The sequence below is a fragment of the Macaca fascicularis genome, chromosome 17, assembly GCF_037993035.2.
Source record: "Macaca fascicularis isolate 582-1 chromosome 17, T2T-MFA8v1.1".
Taxonomy (NCBI): Eukaryota; Metazoa; Chordata; class Mammalia; order Primates; family Cercopithecidae; genus Macaca; species Macaca fascicularis.
The window spans coordinates 16,764,364-16,776,196 of record NC_088391.1 but is presented as its reverse complement, the minus strand read 5'-3'; the positions used below and the strand labels follow the sequence as shown (position 1 = coordinate 16,776,196).

Sequence of the window (11,833 nt, the reverse complement as noted above, 5' to 3'; positions counted from 1 at the left end):
GGGACTGCCAGCAATAGTGCCTAAAAGGTTGAGGGAAGATTAAATGAAATAATACATCTAAAGCATTTGGCACAGTACCTGGGATGTAGTAAATACTCACTAGAGCTTATGAAGCTTTTGGTCATGAATGACTTGAGTCATATTACTTGCCTGGTCCTGATCTTGTTCTCCTTAGGTAATTCCAGCAGGTTCCAGCCTGTGTTAACTTTTCGGTGTTGGGGGCTTTTGTTTTCTTCAAGCTAATTGCCACCATGCAGGTCATTTTTCTGATGCCAGTGTTGATACAACAATTGCAAAAAAATAATAGTAATAAATAATAAATATTATTGTCTACAATTGCTCAAAGTTTAGTGAAAAGAGTAAGGGTTTAGTGCCTCATCTATACATAGTTTATCAGTGTATTTCCACCACTTTTAGAGTAACATTTATTTTCTCTTTCTAGATACTTTTGCACCAATGTGCACAACCCAGAAACTATAGTAGTTGGGGCTGCCCAATAGAAACTCTTGGAATGTTTGTGAACATCTTCTGGGGTATGCTACTGCAGAAGGAGTGGTTCTGAAGTGAATAAACTCTTGTTTGTGCTGAGGGAATCCTCTGACACTTTCCTCCATTCTTTTATGGTTATTTCCTATCTCTTGAAACAAGTATTTACTGTCTCTGGATCCATTTTCTCTAGGAGTTGAGCCTTCTAACACAGGGCTTTGTTATTTAGCTGTTTCATATTTAGTATATGTGTGTTTACTTATATTTGTTAGTGGTATTCAACCACTTACCATAATACTGGGTGGTGAAGTAAAAAAGAAAAGCATGGCTATTCCAAATTTTAAATCTAATTATTTGGAGGTATTTATTCATAGGAGTTTCTCTTTTAGAATCTACGCCAATTGAATTAAGTAAATGTCTTCTATGTGCTCTTGTGGAGTTTACAATGAAACACAGATGCTGTTAATGATAATAATAGGTTATATTTGTGCGGTGATTGCATGTGCCAGGTATTATTCTAAGAGCCTTGTGTATATTTTCTTATTTAAATTCACAACAACCTTATACCTTTGATACCATTATTATACCAGTTTTACGATTGAGAGAATTATGGCTCAGGGAGATTAACTAGCTTGCTTAAGGGCAGAAATAGTAGGAAATAAAACAAGTTTGACTCCAGAGCCTTAGCTCTTCACTGCCAAGGTGTACTCCGTTCCATAATAATGGTTAACATTTACAGAGTGCTTACTATCTACCAAACACTCTTCTAAATATCATACACGTATAGCTCCTTTAATCCCAACCATAGCCCTAAAAGTTAAAATATTTTCATCCCAATTTTGGAGAAGAGAAAAATTAGGACAGAAAAATTACATAATTCTACAAGGTTACATGATAGTAATTGGTGGATCCAGACTTTCAAGAAAATATATAAAATTTGATAGTACAGAAGTACCTTTCAACTCCTGATTTTTGTACATAGTGGTTTTAGGTAAGGAAGTTTCATGAGAAGCTTTCCAATTGCTTTCTCCTACCAAACTGCCAAAGGATCTCATAGAGTAGTGGAAGGGGGAACCGAAGAGGGTTTTCATCTCGGGTGTTATCTCCTATCCACATCATAAATTATCCAGGAAGATGCCACTTATTTATTACTGCTTTGCAAGCATAGGGTAGCAAAAGCAAAGTGAACCGAAGGACCTTCTTTATTAACTTTGGATCTTGAAAAGACAACTGAGTGAAAGCAACTCAATGAAGTATAAAAGAAAAAAAAATTACAATTTTTATTAAAAAGGAAATTATTTTGGTCAACTGAGCTATTTATTTATGCATTTATTCACAAATACTTAATGTAATCACAAAAGCATTAATTACTGAGTGCGACTACCAAATCAAAATACAAACCTATCCAAAAACAAAATGCCAAAACTTTCTTCTATAAGGATTTTAAAATGTAATGAAAAACTGTACACCAGTGGCAATCTAATTATCTTATTCTCTTCCAGTAAAGTTTACAAAGAGTAACAATGAACTGTGATAAAGATTAAAGATTCCAGTGCTTCCTTCTAAAATTGAATTATTCAGCTTTATCACTTGAAACTGTAGAGTATAATGGTAAGTCATATAATACTTTTAAAGTACAAGCTTTAAAAGTGAGTTTTTTTTTTTCTTTTTCTATGGTAGTACTGATACTTCAAAACCTAGGAGGTTATCTATGATAGGTTTTCAGCCTTATTCAGAAAAGAAAACATGTTATTTAAGTTTTCTTTATCCACATTTAGTATTAGTATCAAAATAAGTAAATATAAATGAATTTAGAGAAAAATACATATGGACCCATGTTAATATCCATAAAATGTTTAAAACCACATCTGCATAAGCTAAAATTTTACATATTTAGAACAATATCCTAAGTAGCCATGGAAAAGTATTCAGGGATAAACGCAGCTTTAAATATTCTAAGAAAGAGTTTAAAAAGCTAATACTGGCTACAATCACTTGTATAAATCTTCCCAGAAAGCTAAAAATAGGAATGTGTTAAACAGAATGCACAGAGACATTCAGAATAGCTTACCAAGCTTTCCTAGCTAGGAAAATGTGGCTTTCGCATACATCATTCAATAAAAAACAGATGGAGAAAAAAATTTTGCCAGAAAGAAAGGAAAGACATACATCATGTTATAATTATGAGCTTCAGATAAACAAAGGGAGGGAGAAGAATATTTTAAAACAAAAGGACAAAGTTTCTTCCATAAAAGCTATCTCTATTGAGTAGGGGAAACTAAGGATAAAATGATATCTTCTCAAAAACATAAGTGACCCTAGAATGGACACTTTGTATCATCCAGAACCCAGCCCACTTCTTTAGCTTATAATATCCCAAATCCTTTGCCATTTCTGGTACTTATGGTTCAAGGGTCTCACCCAGGCTCTGGGAATCAATCATGTGATTCAAATTGGGGCAGTCCCTTTAGCCTCATGATCAGGTCAGGGCATGTCAAAGATAGGCATGGACATGTAGTCCAAATTGGTCCAATTTAGACTAAATCCTAGGGTTTGTACAGAAACTACCTGAAAGAGATACACTCCTTTTCTTTGGAGTAAACATAGGTGACTACAGGTCTAAAGCTGCTAAAGTCATACTGACACCACATAGAATGAAAATACTATGCAGAAAAATAGACTGAAGAGATAGACAGCTGCTGATAACATGTCAGCTCCTTGATCAAACTGTTCCTGAAGCAGGTCCTCTTCTGGAATTTTTAGTGAAGTCATACGAGCCAATAAACTCCCCTTTTATGCTAAGCCAATGTATCTATTGATTCTAGAAAAGTTCTTAATAATCAGACTCCACTCTCAGGAACAAAACTGAATAAACAAAACCTAGAGCCACTGCAGCTACAGAGTAGCTTCTTCATATCATTGTCAAGAACTCTGTGAAGTAAGTGTTACTACATTCCTATTTAACAGATGAAGTTAAATGGCTTGCCCAAGAATATACAGCTGGTATTTAGTAGCATTCAGGTCTTCTGAATTCAAATTCCATGCTTTTTCCACTTCTCCTTTCAAATCTCAAGTAAAAGGACGATGAGGGGCTCAGTGGCATGTCAAGTGGTACAAAAAGATAATTTAAGTGCAGTTTATCCTCCTAGAGCTTCAATTATATTCAAATATCTAAGCGAAAGGTCATAAGTTAGTAATATAAATTATAAATAGGTCTGTATAATATCATTGTCTCCTGCTATGGTCTGAATGTTTATGTTCCTTCAAAATTCATATGTTAAAATCTAACCCAACCCCTAAGGGGACGGTATTAAAAGCTAAGGCCTTTAGGAAGTTATCAGATCCTGAAAGTTCCACATTCATGAGTTCCCATTAGTAACCTAATAAAAAGGCTTGAGGGAGACTGTTTCTCCCTTCTGCCATGCCAAGACATAGCAACAAGATGCCATTTTGAAGCAAAGAGCAAAGAAACCAAAAAGAAGCAAAGAGCAAACTTCACCAGAAACCAAATCTGCTGGCATCTTCATCTTGGACTTTACAGCCATAAGAACTGTGAGAAGTAAATTTCCATTTTTATTTACCCAATCTAAGGTATTTTATTATAGCAGCCCGAAAGAATTAAGACATACTCCTAATCCAAAAAGGTAAGAGTTCTCTTTTTTGCCATTAGGAAGCATATGAAATTCAGTAGTGTTTTGAAGCTCAAATGAAAGGACAAAATTGATTGATAATACTGTGGAGCCTCATTTATTTGCAATCAATCACTTTTTTCACCTTTAGACACAGAAGTACTGAAGGCCCCAGGAAATAATTATAATGACTATTATAATGTCACCACACCCAGAACATTTTGAATAATGAACAGAAGCCTATAAAAGTACAGATTATTCCAAAGAGACTAAAATTTCTATTACCATTTCAATATTATTGACCTAGGTGGTCCAGAAATTAAGATCACTCACTGATCATTGTTCAGAGAGATATTAAAAATATTTTGGCAGTACAATTTAAGCAAATGTTAGTTTTAACAATAATACAGAAAAAATATTTTTTAATTATTGACAGTGGACTTTTAATTTTATTTACTGTTATTGGCAGGAGTCTAGCTTTCTTGAGCACATAGCAAGGTGAATAAGCCACAAAGGATATAGCTCAATAGTACCCCCCAAAGACGTTCAAATCCCCAGAATCTGTGACTATTCTACCTTCTACAGCAAAAGAAACTTCACCAATGTAATTAAGTAAATTGAGATGGGTAGATTATCCTGAATTATCCAGGTGGGCCAATGTTGTTATCACAAGGGTCTTTATAAGAGGGAGACAGGAAGGTCAGTTTCAGAGATACAACAGAAGCAGAGGCCAAAATAATGTGAGACCACAAGCCAAGGAATGCAGGAAGACTCTAGAAAACAAAACTCTTGAGCAGGCACTTCACAACAGACATAATTCAAGACCAATAAACATGGGAAGAGGTATTCATTTTTATTATTAATCAAGAAAATTCAAACTAAGCCATCACACATCCACTAAATGGAAAAATATTTAAAAGGCTGGTAAGAGTAAATGTTGGCAAAGATGTGAAGTAAGAAGAACTTATATACAATGCTAATGGAAGTATGAACTGATACAAACACTTTGGAAAATAGATTGACATTGAAAATGCACACATTCTATGACCCAATAATTCTATTCTTAGATAACTATCCCATAGAAATGTGTGCATATATGCACCACGAGACATGTACAAAAAGGTTCTTAATGGTATTATTTACAGTAGTCAAAACTATAAAACAACATAAATGTCCATTGACAGTAGAGTGGATAAAAAATTGAGATATATTCAGATAATTAAATAATAAATTTTAGTAAAACTAAATAAATGTAGTTACACAGAACAAGATGAATGAATCTCAAACACAATGTTGAACAAAGGAAGCCAGACACAAAATACACATTGTATAATTTCATTTATATGAAATTCATAAACAATCCATGATTTTGTAGACTCTCTCAATCCCCCTTCACTTCTGCCCATATATTAGCTGAATCATTTTTTAACACATCTCATTTCTTGAAAAAGCAGCCAATATTAACCAACACAAAGAACCAACACTCTATTTTTCTCCCTCTTTTCCTAGAGCTACAATTACCAAAGTACAGTTTTGTGAAATGTTCCACATCATCAAAATATGGATTACTATCTTTCCAGCATCCAGTAGCAGTTTCTTTGCCACCCAATAACTACTATGACAATGTCACCTTATTGAAGTTTTTGATTGAGTAACAGCACACTCTCTGTAATTAATTTCAGTATCAGATGGATAGACAAGGTTATATGCAGTAACAAACAGTCCCCAAATCTCAAGAGGTAACCAAATGAAAATTTGTCTCTTACCAACATTATCCATTCAGTATAAGTCAGTAGGGGAAACTGCTCATAATAATCTCATAGGAATCCAAGTTGATGCAGAATTCATCTCAATATATAGTTCTTTGATCACCATGACAGAGAGAAGAGAAACGTAAAGAATCACAAACTGGACTGGGCACAGTGACTCAGGCCTATAATCTCAGCACTTTGGGAGACCAAGGTGGGTGGATCACCTGAGGTCGGGAGATCGAGACCAGCCTGGCCAACAAGGTAAAACCCTGTCTCTATTAACAATACAAAAAATTAGCAGGGTATGGTGGCACACACCTGTAATCCCAGCTACTCAGGAGGATGAGGCAGGAGAATTCCTTGAATCCAGGAGGCAGAGGTTGCAGTGAACTGAGATCATGCCACTGCACTCCAGCCTGGGCAACAGAGCAAGACTATCACAAAAAAAAAAAAAAAAAGAATCACAAACTGAATTTTAAAATTAAAACCCAAGAAAACTGATGTTTCTTTTAACATTTCGAAACTAAAATACTATACCAAAATACCACAAAATGTGAAGTCTGGAAAAACTTAGGGCATGCTAAAGTCCTTGTCCTATTAGATAAAGTCATAAAAATATGTAAAGTCAACTACATACACTAAAATGTTCTAGGCAACCACTTTAAAAAAGAAATGGAATTAGCAATTTCAAAACTTAGTAAAGATATGGGGAGAATAAAGAAAATTTAATGAAGCAAATAGATGTCAGAAAAGGAGAAAAAGAAAGGAAAACAAAATATGAACAAGAAAATGAAACACGGTTATTGATTATAAAATGAAATAAGGTCAAAAAAGCAAAGCCAAATATGTCATGTAATATAATTAATATTTAAAGTACTAGATCCATTTATTAATATGAATACCCTCTCACACGACATTTTTAAAAATCTAATTATAAAAAACCATTCTAAAACCTGAGGACACTAGAGTCAGCCAGTATTCCTTACTTATGAGGTGATGCAAACTTTTTTTTCTGAGGGCTATTAATTTTTGGTAATCCTGCCTAATAATTGCTCATTTGCTTTTATAACTGGATATGGCGGTACATACTAGTAACTCTACGATCTTCTGGGTTTTAGGCACATCCCTACCACATTAAGAAGCAGCATTTCTATATCATACTGATAATCAGGATAAATCACTACAGTCAACATCCTAATGCCTTTTTGATCTCTTCTTCCATGATACAAGAAGCAGAATCATTATAGCCCTGCATCTTAGAAATAAGTCCCAGAATCACATTACAAAATCGGCCTGCTAAGAGAGCTGCCACTGCTTCTGTGGACACAGTTAATTCATTCCCAAAAAAAAATTTTACTGGTTTTTTCCTTCCAAATTCTCACAGACCTCTGAGTCGTAGGCTACTATCTCTCCACATTTATGGAAACAGAGTATTATTTGAAATGCCAAACATTAGAATGAAAACTTTAGCAAGAAGACTAAATTTTGAAACTAAATTCACTTCCAATTTCTGGTCAGGCTTGTAAGAAGCTTAAATGTCACCACTCCATTCTTTCAACAAATAAAAAGGTGAATAAACTGAAAAACAACTCTTCTTAGATCCACAAGACAACTGAGGTCACATAACAAACTGCTTCCCTTCAATTGGAGAAACCAACAGACTTAGTTCAGCGAATCACAACTTGCCAGAACAGAAACCCACAAGATGAAACCTTCATAGGAAATGATCCCAGGGTAGGAATATCTGAACTGTTACTGATAAATTGCTAAAGGCACAGGATGGACAAGTCTGAGAGTTAAAAAGCTCCAGGAGATTCAATGAGATGGAGACCCCACATTTTGTTTTATAGTTTTGACCTGCCTTGCAAGAAATGCTAAAAGAAGTCCTTCAGAGAGAAGGAAAATAACATAGGTCAGAAACTTGAACCTACGTAAAGAAAAGAAGAGCATTGGAGAAAAAAAATTAACGAAGGTAAAATTAAAATTCCTCTTTTTTCTTACTTAATTGGTCTAACAGATAACAATGTAGGGCCTTCTCCCTAGTACTGTCTCTCCCAAAACCTTTATCTGCCTAAGATCCAGACCCACCCCCAAAAAATTGTTTCTTCTTCCCTTCCCTGTAATACCAAAAATGTAGCCACATATGAATAGACCCTTTACAAGTTAATATCTGTTACCGGATCCATTCATTCTCTCTAGTATATCTTTATTTTCCTTCAACAGACAATATTGTCCCTCAACAGACAGTCCTCCCTCCTGTTTTCCAGGATGATATATATGCTGCTTTCATCTTGTTGAGGGGTAAACAATCACTCTGTCATTCTCCCAGTGCATACATGTTAATAAATTTATATGCCTTTTCTCCAATTTATCTGCCTTTTGTGAGTATATTTTTCAGAGGGCTAAGGAGAAAGCTCTCCCCTGATTCCTACAACCCTTATGTGCAACATATGCTTTAATATGCTTACATACAAGCAAAGCAAATAACAACAATAATATGAAAAAAGACAGAGAGGAATTAGAATTATTTTGTTATTAGGTACCTGCACTACCTGTGAGAATGTGAGCACCACTATTACAAGGTATAATACTCATATGCTCATAGTATAGTGTTATTTGAAAGTAGACTTGGATTAGTTGTAAATTTATGTTGCAAAATTTAGGGGAACCAATAAATATATACATATATATACAATTTTTTTTTTTTCTGAGATGGAGTTTTGCTCTTGTTGCTGAGGCTGGAGTGCAATGGCACGATCTTGGCTCACCACAATCTCTGCCTCCCGGGTTCAAGCAATTCTCCTGCCTCAGCCTCTCGAGTGGCTGGGATTACAGGCATGTGCCACCATGCCTGGCTAATTTTGTATTTTTAGTAGAGACAGGGTTTCTCCATGTTGGTCAGGCTGGTCTCAAACTCCCGACCTCAGGTGATCCACCCACCTCGGCCTCCCAAAGTGCTGGGATTACAGATGTCAGCCACCGCACCTGACCAAAAATATTATTTTTAAGTAGTAAAACTCATATACTAAAAAAAGGAGAGAAAAAAGATCATATAAAAACACTCAAAACTTGAAAATGCAGAAAAAGATTGGAAGACAAAAATAGGAACAAAGAACTAGAGCAATAAGTAGAAAACAGTAACAGATATAGTAGATATTAATCTAATTATATCAGTAATCACTTTGAATGTCATTGCTCTAAATGTACGTATTAAAAGATGGGGATTGTCAGAGTGGATCAAAAAACAAGACAAAAATATATGTTGTCTACAAGAAACTGCCTTAAATATAAACACAAATATAGATTGAAAGTAAATGGATGGAAAAAGGTATACTATGCAAACACCAATCAAAAGAAAGCAGGAGTACCTCTGTTAATTTTAGACAGAACTGCAGAGCAAGGAAAGTTATCAGGGTTAAAGAGGGGCATTGCATAATGTAAAGGTGTCAATTCTCCAAGAAGACATAACAATCTTCAATATGTGTGCATCTAACAATAAAGTGCCAAAATAAATGAGTCAAAAATTGATAGAGCTGAAAAGATAAATTAATAAATCTATTATAGTTGAGACTTCAACACCCTTATTTTAGAAATGGACAGATCCAGTAGGCAGAATACTGGTAAGGACATAGTTGAACTCAACACCACCATCAATCAACTGGATAAAAATGGAATTTTAGAGACTACTTCAAGCAACAGCAGAATATATATTCTTCTCAAGCTCACATAAAACATTCACAAAGATAGACCAAATTTTGGTCCACAAAACAAACTTTAGCAAATTTAAAAGAATATAAATAATACTACATCTGCTCTCAGACCACAATGGAATTGAACTAGAAATCAATAACAGTAAGATAGATGAAAAGTCCCAGAATATGTGTAGGTTAAACAACACACTTCTAAATAACACATAAGTCAAGAAAGAAATCTCAAAACAAATTTTAAAATATTTGGCACTAGAAGAAAAAACAACTTATCAAAATGTGTGGGATGCTGCAAAAGCAGAGCTGAGAGAGAAATGTATGTCACTGAATCCATATATTAGAAAAGAAGAAAAATCTAAAAGCAGTCATCTAAGCCTCCACCCTGGGAAACTAGAAAATTTAAATTAAAACAGCATGCGCAAGAAAAGAAATAACAAAAATTAAAGTAGAAATAAATGAAATTTAGAACAAGAAATCAATAGAAAAACATCAACAAAATCTAAAGCTGGTTATTTAAAATTATCAATAAAATCAATAAAGTTCTAGCCACCATAACTAAGAAGAAAGAAAGGATACATTACTAATATCCTAAATGAATGAAGGAACATCACTACATATTCTGTGAACATTAAAAGGATGATCAAAAAATACTATAGATCTTTACCTGCCACAGCTAAATTGTGCAGAGGTGGAGGCTCAGGTGCATTCAATATTTGGCTTCATCCATAACCCACCACCATGATCGAGGAAGGCATTGCTGCTAAAGGTATAATGGACATTAATACTGCTTTACAAAAAGTGCTGAAGACTGTCCTCATCCACAGAAGCCCAGTACATGGAATTCACAGAGCTGCCAAAGCCTTAAACAAGCACCAAGCCTATCTTTGTATCTTGCATCCAACTGCAATGAGCCTATGTATGTCAAGTTGGTGAACGTCCTTTCTGCTGAACACCAAATGAACATAATTAAAGTTAATGACAAGAAACTAAGAATATGGGTTGTCCTCTGCATAACTGACAAAGAGAGAAAACTTTTTTAAGTGATTGGTTGCAGTTCTGTAGTAGTTAAGGACTATGGTAAAGAAGCTCAGGCCAAGGATGACATTGAAGACTACTTCGGATGCAAGAAATGAACAAAGAAAGCTTTGGCTCACAGTTAACAAAAATATTATGAACAATTCTATGCCCACAAAATTCATAACTTAGGTAAAATGCAGCAATTTCTTGAAAGATACAATCTTCCAAAACTCACACAAAAAGAAATAGATAATCTGAATAAGTCTATCTATTAAAGAAATTAAAACAATAATTAATAATCTTTCTAAACAGAAACGAGTAGGACTAGATGGTCTCACTGCTAAAATATACCAAACTTTTAAGGAAAATATAATCTCTTTTCAGAAGATAGAAGCAGAAGAATTTCTTCCTAACTCATTCTATGTGATCAGCATTATCCTAACACTGACACCAACAACAGTACAAGAAAAGAAAACTATAGACCAATATCTCACATGAACTTAGGTGCAAAAGTCCTCAGCAGAATTTTAGCAAATAGTATCCAACAATGCATACAAAGAATTATATACTATAACCAAGTGGAATTTATCCCAGGTATGCAAGGCTGGTTCAACAATCAAAAATAAATTAATGTAATCCCTCACTTCACAAACTAAAGAATAAAAATCACATACCTATATCAATAGAGGCAAAAAGAAGCATTTGAAAAAGATCCAACATCCATTCATGATATAAATTTCCCGTAAACTAGGTATAGAGGGGAACTTTCTCAACTTGATAAAGAATATCTACAAAAATCTATAGCTAATATGATGCTTAATGCTGAGAAATTAAAATCTTTCTCACAAAAGATCAGAAACAAGGCAAAAATGTACCTTCTCATCACTGCTGTTCAACATTATACTGGAAGTCCTGGCTAATGCAATAAAACATAAAAGGGAAATAAAAGGTATACAGATAGAAAAGGAAGAAAAAAACTGTCTTTGCTTACAAATGACATAATGATCTATGTAGAAAATCTGAATGAATCAATGAAAATCTCCTGGAACTAATACGATATTATAACAAACTTGCAAGATGCAAAATTAATATACAAGAGTCAGTTGCTCTTCTATATACCAGCAATGAGCAAGTGGAATTTGAAATTGAAAGTACAATACCATTTACATTAGCACTCCAAAAATGAAATATTTATGCATAAATATAACAAAATATTTATAAGATCGATATGAGGAAACCTACA

General features: G+C 34.3%; 1 pseudogene; it reads left to right on the top strand.

Annotated features, from left to right (window-relative positions):
- Positions 1-10,311: 10,311 nt before the first annotated feature.
- On the top strand, positions 10,312-10,706 carry LOC102140065 (small ribosomal subunit protein eS12-like; annotated as a pseudogene).
- The last annotated feature ends 1,127 nt before the right edge of the window (positions 10,707-11,833 follow it).